The following is a 22,879-nucleotide window of genomic DNA, read 5'->3' as shown; positions in this document are numbered from 1 at the left end:
TGAAGTCTTGATGTTTAGCTTTCACTGTGTCTTCTGACATGGAGCATGTCAGTTGCCCAAAGGTCATAAGAGCCAGGAGCATGGATCTTTCCTCTGGTGGGAAAGCCTGTCCCTGATGAAGCTCTCCAAAGCTACCATCATGTCCTATGTAGGACACTGATCACAGCATGTGTGTGTGCCTACAGTGCTCCAGTGAGTTTGAAGGTAATGCTATCTTTAGGGTTGATGTCTGGAACAAGACCATTCTCACTGTTACATCTTTTCTAGAACTACTTATATCCTTTCTTCCAGTTTCAAGGGACATTTTATTCATTAGTTATCTTGCTTGGTTAATAGTTTCTAATTGGAAGAATAATGGTATTTTCTTTACAGTTGAAACATGGTTTTGTCTATATGTCTATTTTGACATGTCTATTCCCCTTTATGTCTATATCCCTTTCCTGTTTGGCTGTCTGCTTAACAAAGAGGTATGCTTCAACAAACTTTTGAAGAGGTAATTACGGGGAATTTGTGGGAACCTGCAGTTCAGTTTTCAGGTACTTCTGTGTAAAGAATTTTTCATGTCTCATTGCTATGCATATGGTGAAACAAAATTAGCTCAGGTGATTTTGGCTACCATATAGAAACATTACATTTGGTAGGAAACAACCTGTCTCACTCAGACTGCTTTGTTATTGTGGTATTATTGTACAATGTGTAGCAAGTATTAGCTTTTTGAGCCTGTAAGGGATTTGTTTCATTTCTAGTGTGGCACACGGTTGACAAATTTCTTATATGTGACATTATTATACCAGCTCTTCAAAATTCACTGAATAAATCCCAGGCCACTTTTTTATTCACTGAATAAATCCCAGGGCACTGATACAGAGTGAATACACAGGAGCAGGCTGAGCCTCATTTGAAAATGAGGGTTACATTCCTGATGAGACATAAAATTGAATTTCTTCAGGGGAGTTTCAGCATGTATACTGGAATTCCTGGCTTGAATTTTTTCTAAGATAATTTCTTTATGGGGAGTCTAGTAGCTGACTTACCCAGGTTTTCTTGGATGTAGTCCTGTTTCTCTATCCTTGTTCTATCATTAAGTCTGTTCCCAGCCTTCTGCAGCCAGTCTTTGCTGCTGTGAAAACTTCATGCAGTTGCATTCTTGCTCTGTTTTAGATCACATACAAATGTTGGTTGTATTCTGCCCTTTCAGTAAGAACTATTTTATTTCTACAGAGTTCTCTTGCTTTCTAAGACTAGCACATCTGCTGAGGTAAAGATGAGAAAACTGAGCACATTTTGCACTGCAGAACTTATGAATGGGACACGTTTTCAAAAGGAATTTAGCTTTCACATCTTCAAAAGCTACTCTTCAGGGATATGTGAACCAAAGTAATATGTCTCACCACATATGTATTAATTGTAGCTTGGTTCCTGTAGACTGATGGTAAGATAGCAAGATTGGAGCTGTGAGGCAGGAGTTTTAACTGTTCTCCATGGAGTTTAGTCAGGGGGACTCTTTGGTACAAAATGTGATTTTTCTGTAGTCTCCCAGCACAGGGAACTTGTCTTTTAAGCTGCCTTTTTCTGCTCAATAATAAAATTATATGTATTAAACTTACAAAATGGAATGTCTTATTTTTCTATTGGAAAATCAAATCAAAGGTCAAGTAGGTTATACAACAGGATCAAAATGCAAAAGTTAAAAAAGGTGGCTGTCTCACTTTGTTACATGTGAGCATCATGCATGCATGTCCCAGATTGCATGAAGCTTCACATTTCACAGCTCTTTCTGAAGCCCCTTTCTATGCAGGAGTTTCCTGGCTCTTAATCAGGTAGTGCCAGTGTTGAACTGACAGGGCAGGTGTGCCTAGAGCAGGTGAGCTTCAGGTGCAAACAGATTTTGGTACTTGAGACTGTAGCAAGTTGTACACCAACTGATGTGGTATTTGCAATCAAAACACCCTGTTGGTGCCTGTTATTAAATATTTCCAGCAATCTACAAATCTAATGAATTCTGTTAACCTTTCACAATTTAGGTACTGCTGTGTTGTTACCAGAGCTAAGTATTTTCTCCTGAAAAAAGCCACAAATCCCATGGATTAAATTCTCTTAGAAACTTAACCTTAGTTTTAATGGACTGAAACAGAGACTTAAATGTACACAGCAGCAGTGGTAAGTAACAGCAGCAGATGTCATGTTTCATTCTGAAGGGAGAGCACTGTGGTGCTCTTGTGCCTCTGCAGGGTGGAGTGGGGTTTGATGTGTCTGCCACCAGGAAAAGAATTTAAAAAACAAGTCAGCCAAGGTGGTTCTTCTGTGACTGTTGTGCAAATTCTCCTTTCAGTGTGTGTTACTTCAACTGCAGAAGCTGGTTTTAGGTGAGATGTTTTGGCCTCCTGAGAGGAGTAGTGCTGCATTACCCTGGAGGGAAGCAACTGGGGCCGGACACACCCCACAGTTATTTCCTATAAGGATTCCTTGCACGGGAATAGAAAATGCATGATTCTTGTAAGAATGAGGCCACTCTTTTTAGTAAGCTGATAGAAGTGATGGTGTGGTTGCATGAATCTCTGCTTTTTCAAAAGTCAGTCAGTGGCACCCACACCTGGAAGCTGGGATGACACAGGGACTGAGGAATCCCACTGCTGATGAGCTGCATATGGTGCTGGTGAGAGCTAGAGTCAGTCCTGCCAGGGCTGCTGGAACTGGAAGTCTGAGTGTAAAGTCACAGCTGGAAGCTCTGCTTATAGAGATTGGGGTCTGGAGAAAGGACAACAGACAGCACTAGTAACCTAGATGCACTGTGTGTGCAGAGCTGGTTATAACTGCCTGTGCTGGCAGAGCAAAGACAGATAAAGGTGGAGTCTTTGAGAGATTTTCTCTGACCTAAAGTATGCCCTTTTGTTAATTGCACAGGGCTTTGCTCCAAAAATATCAACACAGTTCATAACTGGTCAGCAATGTGCTCATTATGAAGGTGAGGCAGAGCAATGAAGTAGGGGGAGAGCACAGTAAGCCTGGATGGTCAGATCCTTGTTCAGCTGCCATATGTATGGGAGTTGTGCACTGCATGTCACCCTTCACTGCCCTCTGTCCCAGTCTCTGGGGTTCACAGCACAGCACTGTAGCTTAAAGGATGCCACAGGCTTGATGGTTAGGTGTCCCCTTGTAAAGTGGGGTTGTGGATTTGCATCCTCCTTAAAGTCAAGCAGAAACTGAACGTTAGGTAGAGCCAATCTTACCAGTCTCCATGGCCCCTAAAAGCTCAAACCTATGTATCTCAGTTGCATTATTCCTCCACACCAGCAATTTTCTTCCTGAGAACTAAGTGTAGCACGGCTCAAGTCCCTCTTGGTGGGGCTCAGGTGGGGCAGTGGTACCAGCTACAGCCTGGTGGGCAGGGGAAGGGGCTCACTGCAGCTCAGGGAGGGAAGTTGCCTTTGTTCCTTACCACTTCACCCTGTTCCCAGTGCTATAGCCCATCTCCTCGCTTTTTGCCAGTTCAGGCAATTGTCAGACCACTCTATGAACCACTTTAATTCACTAACATGGCAGAAAAACCAAAAGATACTTTCAAAACTGGAAGAAGAAAGTCTTTACCACTGTCAGCATCAGCAGCTATCCTTTGGCTGTAGCCGCCATCTATTCAGATTACTTGAATTATTGGACATGTCTACAGGGGGAAGCAAGTTATTAAAATTAGGTCTTTTTTCTTGCACAAAATTTAGGGGCAAAAAGCTGAACATACAGATGTACCAAATGTGCTGCTATGAATTTTTTGAAATGCATTATCCCCAGGTTATTCATTTGGAAAGTATACTTTTTAAACTTTTTTTTTTTAAATTTTAAATTTTAAAGGTATATTTAGGGGTGGTGGTATAAGATGACATTTATTTCTAAGAACAGTTCAAACTGAGTACAAAATATTTTGTTCAGACACTTTTTTTTTTTTTTTACAAAATAATGAAGCTCTTTTTTTCCTTTGGTCTATCTCAAAAATAAGTGCTAAGACTTGTGTTAAACAAATTTTGTCCCATTCTAGTTACTACCATTCCCACCCTTGCCTAAATCCAGTCCTCCTCATACCTCTCGACTTTGTTGACAAGTATCATCTGTCAGGTTTCTAGTCATGTTTCATAGATAGGCAATGAATTGTGTACATTGAGTGAGGCTGATTTACTGTCTAACTAAAGCTATATTGAAACTAGAATAAATAGAAAGCAAGTACATTGAATAGCAATGAATTAGTGTAAAACAGGCTACTGAAGATGTCTGCAGGAAGAAAAAATGCCAGACTCTTGGCTTTACTTCTCTGCAGAGGAGGAAAGTGGAAATAAATTTCACACTGTGTTCTGCCTTTCTCAATTAGCTGTCACCAGTTAAAGATTTCCTTTGTGGGAACAAATTCACAGTTGTCATCACTTAACAAATATAAATTCTATCACCTCACTTCAGCACATGCAATTCTTCAATATTAAACTCTTTTTATATTGCAAAATTTTCATTAACGTAGCAATTTGAGAAATGGAGCCATTTTTCTTGTGACTCTCTTAATAGGTTGACATTTAATCATGGCTTCTTAACCCTTTTGAAATAAATGTACTGTTGAGTACATTTTGAATAAAAATTACTTGAATTTTACCATGGACACATAGCTATGATTAAAAGGAGAGAAGATGCTACTAAAAGCAAGTCTGTTCTTTCAGCAAATAGCATGAATACCTGCTTGTGATGCATAAGGTCCTGGACCCTATACATACATGCATACATAATTCTCTAGCCTTCAGAAAGCAGTGAAACTTCAATGTTTTGGAGATACACTAAGGAAAAAACCATAGTTTTACTGACAGAGCAGTATGAGAAACCCTTGTTAGATTTCTAGGCTCAAAAATGTGTGCTATCATTCTGCTGCTGTGGAACTTGTTACACAATTCAGCCCTTGCTACAACACCGCACTCTAGCATAACATGTTTAATGTTGCCAAAAAAAGGATAATTAGTTCTCAATCAAGAACAAAAGCTGGACTGAGTGTGAGCCATGCTTATTCAAATCCTCTTGAATTTGCTGCAACTTAAAACCTACTTTGTGAAAAATTAACTACTTCTCTGTCTTAGCTGCTCAATACTTCTGAAAATGCAAGCTGAAAACCTAAATATAGTTAAAGTCAAAATGCAGGACACGTTGATATAAATTACACATGGCTCTTGATGTGCTACTACTCCTTTGTGTCTTGAATTTGACACAGGCTCTGTGACAATTTCCCTTATTTTTCGTTTTTAACAACATGAAATGCCTTTTCTAAAATAATCTTTTGTCTTTGGTGAAGTGACAGCATCTCCTTTGCCTTCTGCACAGATTATCTTGGCTTCCTGAATGAGAGGGAGATGGTTGATAAATATTCAAATGTCAGGCTGAAGAATGTGTCATGAAAGATTTTCAAATGCTATGTCCTTTCTACACCTGGCACTAGACACGGATACACTGCATTTTTCCAGTCTTTGTCAAAGGTTTGTTTCAAATGGAAGACAACTTGAATCTGAACTAACTTCACATTCTGTTGGTTTTCAAGCTATTTTCATGGTAAGAAAAAATGGTTACTTAAGAGATAAAAAATCCAGTGTGCATTCCAATTGGTCAAACTGTTTCTGGAGTTGCAGAGTGGTTATCTAAGGATGCAGCTGAAAAATGTGGCTTAAAGATGAGAAAACAGCTTATCTGTTGTGTCCCTTCACTAGATACACTCGACAAAAATAGAGTTTCAGGCTGTGGAGGAGATGTAGGCAGATGTTTTTGTTGTTGAATCCTTGCAAATAACCCCTCTCTGCAAATCAAACTTTTCCCCAAAGCCCTTGCAAATCTATATATGCTGCAGGTGGCCAGAGACTTTTATAAGAACATCATTAAATTTATGCAGGGAAATCTCAAAGGACCTGTTGGCATCATTTGGGAAGGTGACTTACCAGGATCAATTACTAAATGTAAACTATGAGAACAAGAATAATACTTGTTTTCTCTGTGTTCTGCAAGGACACTTCACTCCATAGCTCTTGGATAAGTCATTACACAAAACATTATTTGATTTACTGCTATGTTTTTTCTCTGTTTTACTTTTAGGAATAGTATTACCTATTTTTTTTCTGAGGTCTACTAGCAGCAGAGTAGGAATAAACAATTTAAAGTATGAGACCTACAGGTATTAATTATAGGTATGAGAGGTTTAGGTATTAATATACACTTTTCCTAGGCATGCTTCTTTACATATACATCTCTTGCCATGTTACCAAAATATTTCTATTTCACCTTTTAATTCTGTATCTATAAGGTCTGTAATACTTTCAAAGCTTGTCCTTGTTCAATACAAAGGCAACAGGAATAAGGAGCACTGGGGTCTTACTGACCTGCAGCACCTAGATGACAAGTTTTAACCATGGCTGGGTAGCTTCCAAGTCAACTGCAGGTAGCATCTAGACACTTGGGATCTAATGGCAGGAGGAATGATCTTGGAAGAAGAACTGAGCAGTTCATTTGGGAACGAGGCAGACCACTTGTTACCTCGAAACACTGGGCACTGTGTTGTAAACAGTGAATTAAGAATTGAATTCTTGAATTCACAGAATCACAGAGTAATTTAGATTGTAAGGGAATAATTTATTTTGTGCAGTCAAGTTTTGAATCCTTCAAAAGCCGTAGATTCTACAACATAGGAAACCCATTCCAGTGCTTAACTGTCTTTTGTGGGAAAGGTAATTTCTTTACAGCTGGGCAAAATTTCCTGTTGCAACTTGTGACTGTTGCCAATTGTTCTGCTAGAAGACTGGAAGATGGAAGTGTGACTCCATATTGCTTATGCCTGGACAAATATATTTCAGCACCACCAGAACATTAAGAATTATCAGAAAGAAATTTGTTTCCGTCCATCTGTGCTTTACTCCTTTGCTGGGAATGTCATCCTTCCAAATCTTGTTTCTGCTGGGAGCTAACTCTACCACCTCACCTGTAAAACATGAACAGGGGGAAAAGGCACTACAATATAGCTTAAAAGACAAAGAACTAATTCAACAGAATATAAATACACAATTTAAGGATTACTCCTGTAATAGTAACACCATCGCTCTTCCTGTCAGCTTGTGTGTTTTCTCTATATATACTTAGTACCAGGCAACACATTTGTCTCTGGAAAGCACAGCCAGGGCTGTGGGTGGGTGAACAAGGAAATGACCAAAAATCCAGGCAAAACTTATCCCTGCTTTTTCTCTGTGGTTTACCAATGGAAATAATATTGCCTTATTTTATTTAATGAACAGTAATGTAGAAAAGTTATACATAAGCTCACAGCTGCTCCTCTTCTCTTAGCAACTCCTCTGTAGCAACATTTTCTGGTAATAAGGTTACAGGATCCACATTACAGTCTGAACATTTTCTGAAAATACTTTCCATTTATTAAATGCTTAGAAGATCCACAGTTGTTATTCTGAGGCATCAAACAATGAAATATTTGGAAACAAAGCTGTTACAGACTGTTATGATGCCTTGATTCTGTTAAAATGGTATGGATAGGCACAAGTGAGGTGACATTTTATTTTCAAGTTCTCCCACATTTTCTTAATGACACCACACAAAAAAAACCCCACAATTTCTTATCGCCTCAGGTCTACATCAGACACATGAAGAAATGTGGTTGCTATTTTTTTTGATCATTGCCTTAGGAGCCTACACCAAATTATTGTCATATCACTTAAATCACTTCAGGAAGACTCTCTGATAGTTCTGTGACATGTATGCATTTGTCTTTCTGGCAGGTGCTTAAGTTCAAATCAAAGGTAAAAGAAAGCCAAAAAATTCTGACTTGCCACAAAACGACTGTGGGAGAACTGGTGAAGCCCAGCCTGTGCCAGTGCAGGGGTGCACCATTATCCTCATCAAGTGAATGGAATTAGCTAGACTCTCAAGTCCTGATCATGCAGCTTGGGTATGTCTTTATTTACATAAATGGTCAGGTTTCCACCAAAAGAAATTATGCATATGATGAAAAATATGTACAATTAGGTCTTTAGATTAACACTAAAGTGTCTAAATTTCTCAGAGATAAGACTAGTTCAGATTCTGTTGTTGAGGGATTTTTCTGGCTGACAGATAAAAACACTGAAATATACTCTTCTGTTAAAGTGTGAAGTAGCACCCTGTGAAGATTTCTGATCAGTAAAAGGCACGATAATGTTTAAATCATGTGCTATTGATCTGACCATCTGAGAATACTCTTAAAGTACAGATGATATTAACAAAGTCAGTCAGTCTAACACCCTAGAGCCTTCCTTTTAACACATGGTGATACAGCATATGGTTATGAAATACTGTACATCCTGAGTCAGTAAATGTCAGTGAACTTTACAAAGAGAAAAAAGATCTGTTGCTTACAGACAAATATGATTCATTTCTGCACAACAGAGAAAGACATATACACAAAAAGCCCCACATGGTATCATCATTCTTGTATTAGATTTTGAGAGCAGTCAAGCTTACTCAAGTATGCTAAGCCACACTTGGAAAGACATAATATTCCTGTTCTTTTTTACAAGCTCCCGAGAGAGAGATTGTAAAATCTCTGGATCATCAATTTGTGCTGTGTCATATGCTGGCACTGGTGTGTGGGTTGGTTAGATCCTAGATAAGTATAAAGGCATTTCACCTACCTGTACTGAGGAAAATATGTGTGTGTGCAAGGAAAAAGAAGTAGGGCCAGCAAGTCAAGAGAGGACTCCTCTACTCCAATCTAGTGAGACCCCCACATGGAGTACTGCATCCAGCCTGGAATCCTCAGCAGAGGAAGGACATGCACCTGTTAGAATGGGTCCAAAGAAGGACTGTGAAAATGATCAGAGGGCTGGAGCACCTCTCCTAATGAGTACATGCTGAGAGAGTTGGGGTTGGAAAGGCATGGAGAGGGCTCAGGGCAAACCTTAGAGGTGCCTTTTGCTACTTAAGGAGAGCCTGTAAGAAAGAAAGGGACAGACTTTTTACACAGGCAGATAGTGATAAAACAAGAGGGAATGGCTTTAAACTAAAAGAGGGTTGATGTAGACTAGATATAAGGAATATATATATTTTTTTATGACATGGGTGGTGAAATCCTGGAACAAGTTGCTGAGAGGTGGTGGCTGCCACATCCCTGGAACACTGAAGGTCAGGTTGGATTGGGCTCTGAGCAACCGGATCTAGTTGAAGAAGCCCCTGCTCATTGTGGAGGGGTTGGACTAAATGACCTTTAAAGGACCCCTCCAACCCAAACTATTCTGTGATTCTGTAAAGGTTAGCCTACTTCATGTGTACCATCACCAACAAGAAAATAGCAATACTTCATCTCTTTTCACTCATTATTATAAATAACCTGGATCTCCATCCAGATTTACCACATAGGTAGATATCAAAGATTTGTGTAAAGATATTTAGTGTTTAGAAAATATTTAAGCATCACTGTGGAGTAAAATTTGCATTATTCCAATTTTTTCATGTCAAAGTGATTTGTAAGGCAGCCAACATACATCAATTAGAGAATTTCTCTAATTAATTTCTGTGAGTGTGCTGCCCTAACATGACTTTAAATGTACAACTTAATGTATTAAATGTATTTGGATTGCTTATACTTCCCATTGTAAAATAGGGAGTAATATGCTATTAACAGCAAGTGTTTACAACAATCTTTAGATGCACATATTCTAATTAAAGTGAACATCCAACATGTTGGGCAAGGATGAGTCATACCTCACAACAGCTCTACAGGGAAGAGATCTGAGTTGTGTATTCTTCTAAAGCAAGAGCCAAAAAATTAAATTACTTTCTTTTGTGTGAAATGTATTTTCTGCTGCTTATTGAATGCCTAAAGGATCAATGAACATGAAAGATTGAAGCCTGGGATACTGCATAGGACAAGGGTGGCAGCTGTAATGGAGGGCTAGAGGGAGCTCTATTTGAAAACCCAACCTTTTTGTTGCTAAGCACAAAACCTACTCTACGTGCATTTTTATCACTCAGGAGCAAGGTACCAGCATTATGCCACCTAGTTACCATGGTTTCCATTCAGCCACAGCGCCCTCTTGGAAAAGAAACAACTTCAGGTTTATATTCATTACATATAACTCCTAGGTATTTTAATACCAAAATTACAGCTCGAATTATCTTAAAACCAGAGTTACAACTTGACCTATATATGGACAGATCAACATGATTTCATGTTTGAACACAATACATACTTTCCCAGACCCTGGCAAGGTTTGAGAATAACCACACTCACAGAGATGCCTTCTTTCAAAGAGTGCCAAACCTTCTGAACATCACAGGTTTTGATGAGCCCTTACAGCCAATGTGTTTCCCAATCCATCTGGCACCACCAACACCATGGTACCATCACATCACTAGTGGGGCAGTGATGGACCTAACAGCTGGAGCAGGCTGCTGGGAACTTCTGGCAGCACCAGTGCTGCTGCTGCTCCTGCCCCTCTGCCAAGTGGGAATGATCTGCTGCTCTGATGGTTGTGGTGAAGAAAACACATCCGCAGTGTGAGAGCAGAGCCCTCTCAAAGGGAATAGTTACTCTTTGTCCCATAAAAGGATGAAGGTGTTTTGAACACAGTATTTATTGTAAAGGTGTCAGGCTAGATCAACAGCTTCTGATCTTTGCACTTTTCAACAGCTCCAGAAAGTGCAATGTGCACTGACCTGCTCTCTAGCAAGGTGTCTTGCTGTCTCTAAGCTATATTTAAATCACACAACTTTAATTGTGATACTTCCCTAGGAGGATCTACAGTAATTTAGTTTGGGTGATACAGCGTACATGCAAAAAGCAAATTATGAAAGGGTATAATTCTTTCTCATAATGCTATCAGAACAATAGCTTATGTTCTCATTTTGTTCTGTTTTCACCTTTTCCATGCAGCTATGGTATTCTGAGTGAGATATGATGAACAAAGATAGCAGAGGCTGGCCTTTATGTAGCAAATTGCATGCCAAAGACATGCTAGGATAATCTCATTTTGAAATTTGGCTGTAGAAGCAACCAAGAATGAAATAATTATTAATACAAAAATTAATTTCAGTAGGCTTCAGAGTCAGATCACAATCACTGAGCAAACCTCTTTGTGATTTTCTGACCCACCACCATTTTGACTCCTACAGATCAAAAAATACTTGCGTAATGAGGCTCCACTTGTTACTAGAAAATGGCAAGGAAAGATACTCCCTACCCCAACAGTCCTTCCTTCGCCTGCCTCTGTAGCTGATTAGAGCTGTGGTAAATCTGTAGTAAATAACCACTGGAAAACGTTGACAAGTTAATTGGGCTCATAACTACAAAGGCAATGAGACATTTCTGCAACTGTTTAGATCAGCTTTGTCAGATGTAAGTCACTTACAAAGGCGACACATTTAATTGTACAAAGAACACATGGAGAATAAATCAACTTTCAGGCTTGAATTACAGTGCAAGAGGGGTAATTACCAGAGCAGAACATGTACTTAGAAACAAAAACCTTTTGTAGAACACAAACACCTGAAACAGAATTACACTGAAAATTAATGTTGAATATTAAAAAAAAAAAAAAAAAAAGAATATTGAATAAAACTATTTTACTATTTTTAACTATGCAAATTCTCAGTGGGGATAGAGGAAGGAGCTTTGACCAGACTTCCAAGATTTATTGTGATGATGCTAATGGTTCACTAGGCATCCATTTTTTCCACAAAGTCAATACATGATTGTGGAGCTGCTTGTATCTTATTTGCTCCACAGTCCCCATATGCCTGGTAGGTGGATTTCATGCATGTGCAGTCTGAAAGGCTTGCTTCAGTTAGAAATATATATAAATCACAGCCACTTATAATGATTATAAGTATATAAAAAGCATATGATGAGCTTTGAGATCTGGCTTGACAGAATTGAGTTATTTTAAGTAACTGCCCTGTACCAAATTTCGCCAATTTTGTGTTCAGCTAACTACAAACTGGCAGTTAATTCTTCTTGCTACATGTATTAGCAGATATTAAAAACCTGTACCTGGTTTAAAATTTAGCAATAGCATATACTACGTGAATTAAAATGTGTATGACATTTCTATCTAGGTAAAATAAACTCAGGGAGGTGATGCGATGAATTACTAAGTTTTTCAAAATTTTACCTGTTACAAAAGCTTGGTGTCTTTGTTCAGCATACCAATGAATGTTCCCATTAATTGAGGTTACTTTGGAACAAAGGACATACATTTGAAAACAAGTAACTTCACTTTGGAGTCACTTAATCTGTATGAGTTTGCTGGAATGCAAAGTGAGGCTATAGAACCATCTAAGTCATTCCTCATTACAACAAATGGCTACAAAGAGGTAGGAATTACAATATTGTTCAGTCCCAAGCATGATAAAGTCTTTTGTCCCAGTTGTCTAGAACTGTATTACTGCCCTCAAGCATCAAGGAATTTTAAAAGAAGCATGGGGTTCCTAGGGTTTATTTCATTTAGAATTACAGAACCTTTGCTGCAGGTTTATAATATTTTCTCTACAATCATAAGGCTTAGAAACTTCAGTTTTAAAAAGGATGGAAATAAAACTTTTCATCCAATAACAGGACTGAAGGACTTAAAACTTCCTGAGTAAAAACCCTATAATATAGTTTTTCTGTCTGGGAAAAAAGTATCCATGTAAATGGAAAATCTATGATATCTTAATTAAATATTTAGGATTGATTTGAAGGAAGGTTTTTAGCACACAGGCATTTTCTTCAGCATTTGTTTCTTATTGCTTTCTGAGAAGAGGAAAATGGACAGCAGCTTATATATTTTGCCTACAGATGGAATTATCCAGAAATCACACTGCTGATCCAGAGTACAGTGTATTATTGTTGATAATTACAATTTTTCTACTCAAAAATAGATTGCTTTTTAGAGATGCATGGAATATTCCTATAAATCATCTGTATACCACTTTGGATCGTCACTAAATAAATATATAGATATAAATCTGCAGTGTTGATGTTGTTAGTTAGGAAAAGCCCTCAATAGGTTACTGTAGGAGTTTTTTATTTAAACTAGCTGATCTTTATTTATTCTGAATTATTCCAGAGGAAATTGTGTTTTTCAATAATTTATGGTTATTCTGAGTTCTGTATTTGTTATTATTTCATAATCTATATAATCTTAGATATGACCACTGTGATGCTTTAATGTGATCTAAAATAAAGGGATGTAATGCTTCCTTAATTTCCCATTTCTTGAAATAGAGAAGCTTAGGGGAAAAATAAGGAACCCACTATTGATCAAGTAATTTCCAGTGAGAAAAAATCCTGCACAATCCCTGGAAAATTGCCACAGTGAGTGCCACAGTTACTATCTTCATGTTTCAGTACAGAGCTCTACTTCTAGACTGAGTGTTTGTGGTAAACTGTCACCAATTTGTTGCCTCTTCTTTAGACAATGTTTATAGTATGGAAAACCAACTGTATTGCCCATGGAGATACTTACAAACTGTGGTTCATTAATACAACAATGTAATCTCTGTAACACCTATACAAGGAAATTCAGAGTGTTAGTCTAGCAATTGTTGAAGACCGACAGAAAGTATCTTTAGAACAACTACAGTGGTCAGGAAAATGACGAGACTACTTAAAATATCAACTATTCCAATAGAAATGTTCACAGCAGCTCTAGCATGAATCCTACCTTGTTCATTCTGTTGAGGAAAAACACCCTGGGGGCTGAAGAAGTCTTTGTTTTCACACCCTGCAGACTCTGTTCTGAGACCTGCTGTAGCTTTCAAGTACATTGATATTATCATGTCAAGCTGTGACTGAAACATTTTCTATTAAGGCTGGAGCTAACAATATGATACAATGGATCTTTTCCATTTCTAGTTTCTCTGTGCATCCCTGTAGGCTGGAACTTTGCAACGAGGGCACTAAAATGGCAAACAGGCTTTGAGGAATGTGTAGCTACAGCGCTGCAAACCAGTCCTTCTTGTAAGATACAATTAAATTGTGGAGCTCATTGACATGAGATGTTATGAAGGTCAAAAGCATAAGCAGATTTAAAACAAAGTAGAAAAACATTTAAAAAATCAACACTGAAGTAAAAGTTCACGTGTAGTTAATAAACATAGCAGCTGGGATGTAACTCCTAGGAAAACCAAGTGGTTTAGGGAGTTCTGCTAGAAAGCAGATGTTATCATTTGGTACATGTTTCTTACTTCTTCTTACTTACTTGCTTCTGTAAAGATCTACTGATATTCATTGGTCAAGGTGTCAAACACACATTCAGCTGCATTTCAGCACTTGCAGGGACCAGTGTGGTACAGAACCATCCAAACAGGCCAAGATGGGCGTCAGGGCAGCACGGAAGCAAGCACAAGTCTGTATTGCCCATTGATTTTTCTTTCCATCTATCAGGCATTTCTCAGTGCACAACAGGAAAGCATCTCAGAACGCATATATCTGGAAGCACAGCATTTTCAACATGTCCAGAAATGTTACAAGCCTAATATTTCAACGGTCCTCTCTGCAAAGAGACTGTAATTCAGATTGAAGCGGAAATAACTGGTTGCATGGATACAGCTCCTGAGCTGTGTCAGTCACCACAGAAATGTCAGAAGCTATTGCTGTCCTTGCTTTCTGAGTTCACTTGCCTCTGGAGCTCAGCTGTGGAGTGGCCTTTGTGGGTACTCCTAATCTACTTCTGCACAAAGTCAGCTAGCACAGTTTAACCTATTGTTTAATGTATTTTGAGCTAATCTTGGCTAACCTTTTGGTGAAGAAAATAAGAAACACTTGTATGAGCCTTTCTGCCAGTCCTACTCTGATGGCAGTGCCCTCCGGCAGAAAAACAGTCATGTCTAAAATGTCCACTGATGTTTTCACAAAAGTTCTGTTAAATAACTCCACAGCTCAGGAAGAGCTCACTGTCTGACAGCCAAGGTGTAGTGGAGAAGAAGGTGGATTTTTTTCCTTTTAATCCCTGAATCAGAAATGCAGCTATGCCCCATATAGGCAGTAAGATGCTTAGACTGTGGAATTCAGGATTGGGGTTTTTAATTTTTGGTCCTGCACAAGAAATAAAGGCTGCAAGCTGTGTTACAGTCTTGTGATTAAGCTGGCAGAGCTAGAAATCACATATGTCATCTCTGTACTGAAAGATCATCCCACCGAGACTTCTGCTGAAAAACTGCTCCAGAACCTGATTCTTTTGATTATTAGAAATGTTCTAAATTTCAACCCTAAATTTATTCATAGCTCTTCTTTCTCTTTGGTGATTGCCATCTCACTGCCTGTGTACTTACAGACATCAATCGTAATATAAATAAATAAATAAAATACAAAACTAAACCAGCAAGGAACTTTATAAAACAATACTCTGCTGTCTGTGCAATTGCCTTTACAGGTGTCTTACTTTGTTATTTTATATGAATACTGAATTGGCAAGAGCTAATGTGCCAAGAAAAATGAAATATGCAAAATGTCTGATTTCAAGAAAGCAATTACTTCTTTAAGGAAAATAGATGTTTTAAAAATTTCTTTCCTCAGTCTGTATCTCTTTGTTTGAACTCTAGTGCAAGGCCAGAGTGCATCATATGAGGGATATCTCTACACAAACACACACAAACAGCTCAATGTCATAAAGCCTTTGATAAAAATCTCCTAGCAGCTCACTTTTGGCACTTATGCATCTAAAAACTGGAAATTAAATTAAGAAAAAGAACCAAAATATATGAAGACTTCACTGATGCTTAAGGAACATCTTTTCCTCTCCTCTTTCCATGAATGGAGATCACCAGCCCCAAAATAAGCAGCTGGCTTTTCAGTCTTAAGTCTCAGGTACTGATCCAAAAAGCCACTCTAAATTGCTCTCTCTGCTGTCTTCCTAGCTAGGATCTACAGGTTTTTTTCACCTCATCTACCTTATAACAAAGATACATTTGAGTTTATTTAAATAAGAATTCCACTTAACTCCAGGTAGAGCTGTTCCTTTGGAAGACTTACAGCACTGCGATCAATAGACAAATTATGCATTACACCAAAAATGGTAAAAGCAACTGTTCACAGGACCAAAAAAGAAATTTGTCCTAATATCTGGAATAGGATATGAAAAAAGTAGAGAAGATAACTGAAATTCTTAAAGGGATTAAAGGGAGAAGCTGTTTAGGTGATCAAACTCAAAAATTTTCAGTTGGGAGAAGGCAATGGTGAGACTTGTTCAAGCTTTACGAAATCATGAAGGTGGCTATAAGGATGAATATTTTTCATCAAATTGCAGAGTTTGGCTCATTCAGTGGAATTAAATTAAAACAGATAAAAAACACACATTGCTTTACAGTGGCTAGTGTAAATTTCTGGACTTGCTGCCAAAAGAGGTTGTGGAAATAGATCCCAGCAATAGACACAGACAGGAATTGGATAAGTTCATGTACAACAAGTCCAAAAAGAGGATTGTGAAAGGACTAGGCAAGGATTTACCTTTGTAAGAGCCACAAAAGCTAGGGGAGTACAAAAAAAAGAGTTTGAAGAAGGTGGCCAAGCTTCTCCTACTGCTGCTGTTTCTATTTTGCTTTTCTGTTCAGAAAAACAGAATTTTGTATTAGAAAAACCTTGAAGACCCCCAAGGGAGGGAGAAGGGTAAGGGTAATGAAAACAAGCACAAAAAATAGACAACAAAAAACAACAGATGAGAGAAAGGGAAGAGTTACAGCACTGCAAATACAGAGCTAGAGAACTGGGAGAGGGCATGAAGCAGAGAAACTCTCACACCACTCATCACTTCTTGAAGGTTACCCAAGCAGCAGGTGGATGCTGCCCAGTGATGCTCTGCCTGGAGATGCGGAAGGATGATGAAATTAATATACAGAGGTTCCACTGGATGCCTCCATCCAGCTTTCTTCTGGTGACATGAGCAACCAGCAGGGCCTGGAAGCTGTTGATGAGGAGATCTGCTACTTGAAAGGGTCTTGGTTAGGGAGTGTATAAATAAAAAGTGCAGAGGGAAAAAGCGCAGCTGGAACTTCCATGAGCATTTCTGGAGGAGACATGGCATTTGACTCACACTCAAAATACCTGATGTGTGCTAGGGTCTCTTGCCACTCTTTGAGAAAAAAAGAGATCCACAGTTGAACTCAGTGGGGTATCTTCCCCATTCATGGATGTTCTGAGGATATCTTTTTCCTCTCTGAGGGGTGTGAACTGTAAAGGTCTCCACAGGTGAAGGTCACTCTTGAGTTACTAGTGCTGTTCAAAAAAATGTTTGGCATATTTAGGACAAATGGAACTTACAGGGAATTTGAAAACGTAGCAATCCCAGGTGCAATTAAAATAGGGTAGTAATTATTTTAAAGAGAGAACTAAAAATTATGTGCAACATCTCAGTAAAATTCATATATTTTCATTAAATTGACTGAATAGAAAGCTTTGTTTTAAGTACTATTTCATGTTGATTCTTTGCTGAAGTTACTTACTGGTTCAGAGAAGGGGATTCCAACACAGGTATTTGCCAGTGGTAAATAGTACACCTTATTAATGTAATGCTTTCTTTCAATAAAAAATGAGTTTTTCACCATTATTTTCATTTAACTCGAGGATCTGTGAAGCATTTGCTATTGACTTTCTGTTCAGAAATCTCTTTTATTATAGAGATAACTTCATAAAATTAAGTTCATAGGGCACTGATTTTGGTTCTAAATAAAAAGAAATTAAAATGTGTCTAATAAATATAATCTATGTTGTCCATCTTCCCTTCTAGCATCTAGCATCTTCTAAAAGCATCTAGCATCTTCCCTTCTAGCATCTTCTAAAAGTCAAATTTGTTGATGAATGAATGGCAACAATTCTAACATGAATTAGATTACCAAATTTGTGCCATCACAAAAGAATGGTGCTTGTGGCAGAAGTCCTATTTTATTACTCCTTTTTAAGAGTGTAGTTGAACAAAAAACTGGACAGGCTCAGACACTACACTGTAGATAATTTCCTTCACAAAGACATAAGAAAATCATTCCAGCCAGTTTCACTAGACTGTAATATAAGGATCCCAAAGGATTTGCTGAAGACTGCTAATTTCACTTCCTATGTTATCAGTAAAAGTAACTGTTTTGAAACAGAGACACCAATATGCATCACAGAGATCCTACTGAAAATTATATCAAGTAACTGAAGTAGATATAAATCTAGGAAGAAAGTGACACAATAGAAATTTCCAAAAACAGGCACAGATGGGATTGGAATGGAGGAAAGACTTCGCCTCTTTTATTACACCCTAATCACGGAAGCATGGGAAACACTGAACTGGGAGGAGGGGAGGGCAGAGACTGGGGAAAGGAGTTTACAGTTTCTCTCTAGGAAATCCAGGAAATATTTTTTTGCCCCTGGTTCCTGGACGACAGAACAAAAGGAAACAAATTAAAAAGAGTTTATCAGTTCCAGCAACACTGGACGTAGCCTCCCTGTCCAGCACATTAACTACAAGAAGAAGTTTGCTGGTTCTATTATGAGAGAGTTCAAATGAAGAGATGTGTTGTGAGTCTCATTCCTTTCTCAAAACTGGGCTATGAGATGAAGATACATGGTTCTCAGAATTGAGCTTTAGGAGCAAAACGTCACATTGGAGACTATTCTGTGCCATGTCCTCCACTTCTCCAAGCTCCTTAAATTATTACAATTACTGAACGATTTAAGTTGCAGCCCAGCCACTACAGGGTCTTGCAGACTGGAAATTGAAAGCTGTGTTTTCTCAAAACATTTTTTTCGTGCTGATGTGGATGGTGCACAGATGCAATAGAGCTTTGGTTTATCTTGCTTCAAAGGCAAACAGTAGCAACCGAAGCAGCAAATGGCCTTTGAGAGGCAGGTGAATTTGTGAGGTCTGTTGACCATCTTTTCATCTTTGTTATAAGAAATAAAAGAGGAATTACTTCAATAGCAGTCAGATGGCCATAAGAGGACAAGGGACACTGAATGTGTGGCAATACCTGAAACTGTATACTAAACTATCTCATGTTTGCTTGGCAATGAGAAAAAATTTGCTGACATGCTTTCTCTTTCTCTCTTCCTCTCAGAGTGAAAACAGGACAGAAAATAAAGTAATGAAGCTGTGAGGAAATGATTAGGTGATATGTGCTCCACTGCAAACACAACTCTAGAGGATTTCATTTTTCTAGAGTAAAGGTGTGAAAGCGTTTTCATGCTACATTTCAAACCAATTCACCAGCCTTCTGCACCAATTCTCAGGTCAATGTCATAAATTTCCATTTCAAAATAGCAGCTTGTTTTTCCACTATAATCCTTACTCACCCAGTCTTTCTTCCTTTGCTCCAGTTACTGTGGTAAGCAGAACAAAATACTTGTGTAACTTCAAGCACATGAATAATCCACCAAGGTCAGAACCTCAGCACTGTCTCTTCTTTGTTACACTATCATGTCTTCAACTTCATTCTACTACAAAGAAAAAAGCATGCAAAAAGGATGATAAGGGTGTTTTTACATTGCAAATGGCAGAAACTACATTTTGAAGTCTCTTTTCTTCTGGGCACAGAGTTCAGAGGCAGCGTTGAAACTCAAGACTCCATTGGGATTGTATATAACTCTCTGCTTAATAAAATAAATGCAAATATAAATCCTCTTAACTTTTGTTCTGTTCTGCATGGTTTATTGCTACTGTTGGAAAAAAACCCCAAACCTAACTACATTGTTTTATCATCCATGTTGAATGCTTTGAAAAAGTAGGCTTTATTTTGGGGAATCTTCCCTGCTACCCCTGCCCCAACATTACTCTTGGCCTGTTCAGTAAAAAAACCCAATAAATCTGTGAGGCTGTACTGGAGTAGACTGATACTCAAGAGCAGTAATGTCCTGATTTCCCCTCACAGAATACTAATAGTTTCACAGAAAAGTCTGGTCATTTGCTCCAAGTTTTTATGTACAATATCAAAAAGCATAATCGGAAAGAGTCTAAATAATGCCAAAATGCTGGTGTAGATTTCTTGAAACAATTGAGGATTGTTTCAAGAATGCTGACAGTTGCTCACAAAGTGAATTAACTTAAACACCATGTTACTTTCATGGTAATAATAGTAACAATTTAATATAATCAGTGCAGTGATGGAGTAGTGAGTCATAGCTTTAGCAAAATGACCAAGGAGTCTGGGAAAGGCTAGCAAACACTGTAGTCAATGAAGATTGCCTGCCTTTAGTATACATCAGCGTGGTGGTGCAATTAATGAGACCTTTCTCCACTATTAGAATAGTAGACAGAGACACCCCACCTTCAAGGCCTCGTTTGCACTGAGGCATTAGTTAGGTCAATTCTACCTTGCCAGACAGCTCAGTCTGGAGCAGTAAAGCATACCAGCCTTTAGCAAGTTGTTGTCCAACCCCCTCCCTGGTAAATGAAAGAGAAGAGGCCAGTGCTTCATTCAGCACTGCTGTTATGCACCACATCACAGGGAGAGGCACAGACATTACTGCTACTGCAAGACAGGGAAAAGTTGGGGGGGGGAGCGGGGGGAAGAAGAAAGAAAGAGAAAAAAACCCCGAAACCATAGTTCATGGCTGCTAATTAAGTTCAGTCTCCTTGTGGAACCCACTTCTGGGGTGAGGTAATTCAGAGAATCCTCATTCGTACAATAGAATTTTCTCCTAACTCCTTCCCATGCAAGACCTGTTTTTCCCTGCTTCTTTGGGTCTGAATGACTAAGCTTTTCTACAGTCTTTTTTCAATAAAACCTTTTTGCTTCCGCCCAAGGAAGAGTTAGAATAACTAGCCCTTTGTATTCTCAGTTATTCATTAAAGTTAAATGGCTTTATCTTCAAGCTTGTCCTAGGGCAACTATTTTAAGGTTAACCTTTTTATAGCAGTGAATTGAGATAAGTTCCTCAATTTTCTCTGAATCTAGTCAGACACAAAAATGTATGACTATGCCTATGCCCTTGCTGTGGTTCACAGTTGTTGCCTCAATACCTATTTTGACTTCCCAAAGCAGCAGTGAACATCAAGGGGAAAAAGGTCACAAGCCATGAAAGGCAGTTTCAGAAAGACATGAGTGAATCTCATCCCCCCTTTTTTTTTTTTTTTTTTGTCTTTCTTTTTTTGGTAAGACAGTGATCCTGAATACACTGTCCAGATAAATCTGGATTATTGTACTTAATACAGGGCTAACAAAAAACCACCAAAACCACACAGACCAAACACCAAACCCAGCAAGTTCCCTATAGAACAATCTTGCTTAGTAGAGTCTTTGCCCCAGCCACATATTCCCAACAGATCACCATCCCCAAATCTCTCCCAAATACGGAGTGCTCCTTGGCAACCTCACCTAGAAAGCAGATTTTCTTCTTTAGCTTCGCTTTTCAAATTAGGTTCTTCAAATGCTTTCCTCAAGCTCCTTTCCAAAACAAAGATGTGAAGCTCATATCTAAAAGCAAGGGACATTTACACAAATCCACTGGGTACAATTAGGAAAATTAAGACTTAAGCAACTTCTTGTATCCATTGCTATATGTAGTTCATTGCTTTGGCAGCACGAACCAAACATTGTTAGGTTTAATTACTCAAACCACTACAGAATAATTTTAAAACATGTTGTTGTCTCTTCCACAAGATGGAGTGCAGTGATAATATCTAAGGATTTTCAAATTGAATCAATATATCATGTCTCCTCTACACTAGAAAAACCCTTTAAAAACTTTATCCAGCAGCGGCAGGTTAGTTGTGCCTATTTCAGATGTGAGGAGTTCAGAGTGCATCCCAAAAAACAAATCCACAGCTTCTTTTAGGTCTTTTCCTCTGCATTCAAAATGAGCAGCAGAACTTAACAGTGATGAGAACTGAACTTAACTCTGACAGGAAATTGCAACCAAAAAACAGTGCTAACGCCCACTTGTAAAAGAAAATTTAAGAATAAAGAAATCATTTTACTCAGTCAAGAATTTTGTAAAGAAGAGAGAAAGAATTGCTTTTTCTCTGCCTTGCAGTTCACAGCCATAGTCTTGTGGGTGCAGAGCTGCTCAACTCAATCAAGAGTTGAACTCCTTAAAAATCAAAGCCGTATCAGTGCTTTGATTAGATGTAGTTGCTAGCATTCTTCTGGCATCCCATCAGCTGTGTGCTTAAGAGATCCATCTGGGAGAACAAGAAACTTCCTTATTCTCTTCTTTAATGGTCTGAGTTCACTTTGTGCAGTTGTGATCTGATGTAGAGAGAGATGTGCTTGCTGGCAATCAGGTAAATGCACTTTGAATAGGAATAGGGATGGTGAAAGACTCTTCCTTCAGACACCAAGCTTTGTAAGAGAATATAATTTTTGTATCAGTTTACGTCCTTTTATAGCCATTTAATATGATATAGTGAGTCTTGGGACTAATACATATTTATATATTAAAACTTTTACTTAAAACTACATTAGCTATCCTGAACCGTGTAGACTTTGGCCTGAAATTATCATCTATGGCCTTGCCCTTCTCAGAATCAGTAGACATTCTATCCCAGTTTGGAAGTGATATGGCTGCCAATGCCACACACTATGCAACCTTAGCATTGGAACTACATCCTATTTGGAAGACCCTCCTTATCAAGTTATATGTGTGGGGAATGAGGAGACAACGATTTGTCTCAGTCCTTAAAAATCAGCTGGAACAGCTCCACGTAATAAAGTGACGCGTAGAGATATATTAATTTTCCTTCTAGGTACAGTGGACTGCAGTACCACTAAGCCCATACCGTATTTACGTCCCTGCCTGGCAGGAGCCTTGGCGCTCCTTTGCATTTGTTAATCCTGCTCCACAGCATCTTTTACCTGGATTTTTAAGGAGACGCCTCCAACTTTACAGGAGCAGCCTGCTCGGCGCTGAGCGGTGAGAAACGACCCGGGGGTGTTGCGG

At 38.6% G+C, this 22,879-nt stretch overlaps 1 protein-coding gene across 1 annotated transcript in view; it reads right to left on the bottom strand.

Annotated features, from left to right (window-relative positions):
* Positions 1-22,513: 22,513 nt before the first annotated feature.
* Positions 22,514-22,879, bottom strand: part of FHL5 (four and a half LIM domains 5) — a 98,646-nt gene continuing 98,280 nt past the window's right edge. The window contains exon 7 of the transcript XR_010743189.1: positions 22,514-22,528. The gene's annotated coding sequence lies outside the window, so the exon portion shown is untranslated. The remainder of the gene's footprint in view (positions 22,529-22,879) is intronic.

This window comes from Sylvia atricapilla, chromosome 3, assembly GCF_009819655.1.
Source record: "Sylvia atricapilla isolate bSylAtr1 chromosome 3, bSylAtr1.pri, whole genome shotgun sequence".
NCBI lineage: Eukaryota > Metazoa > Chordata > Aves > Passeriformes > Sylviidae > Sylvia > Sylvia atricapilla.
Note: the sequence above shows the minus strand (reverse complement) of the source record. Positions and strands in the feature narration are given on the sequence as shown.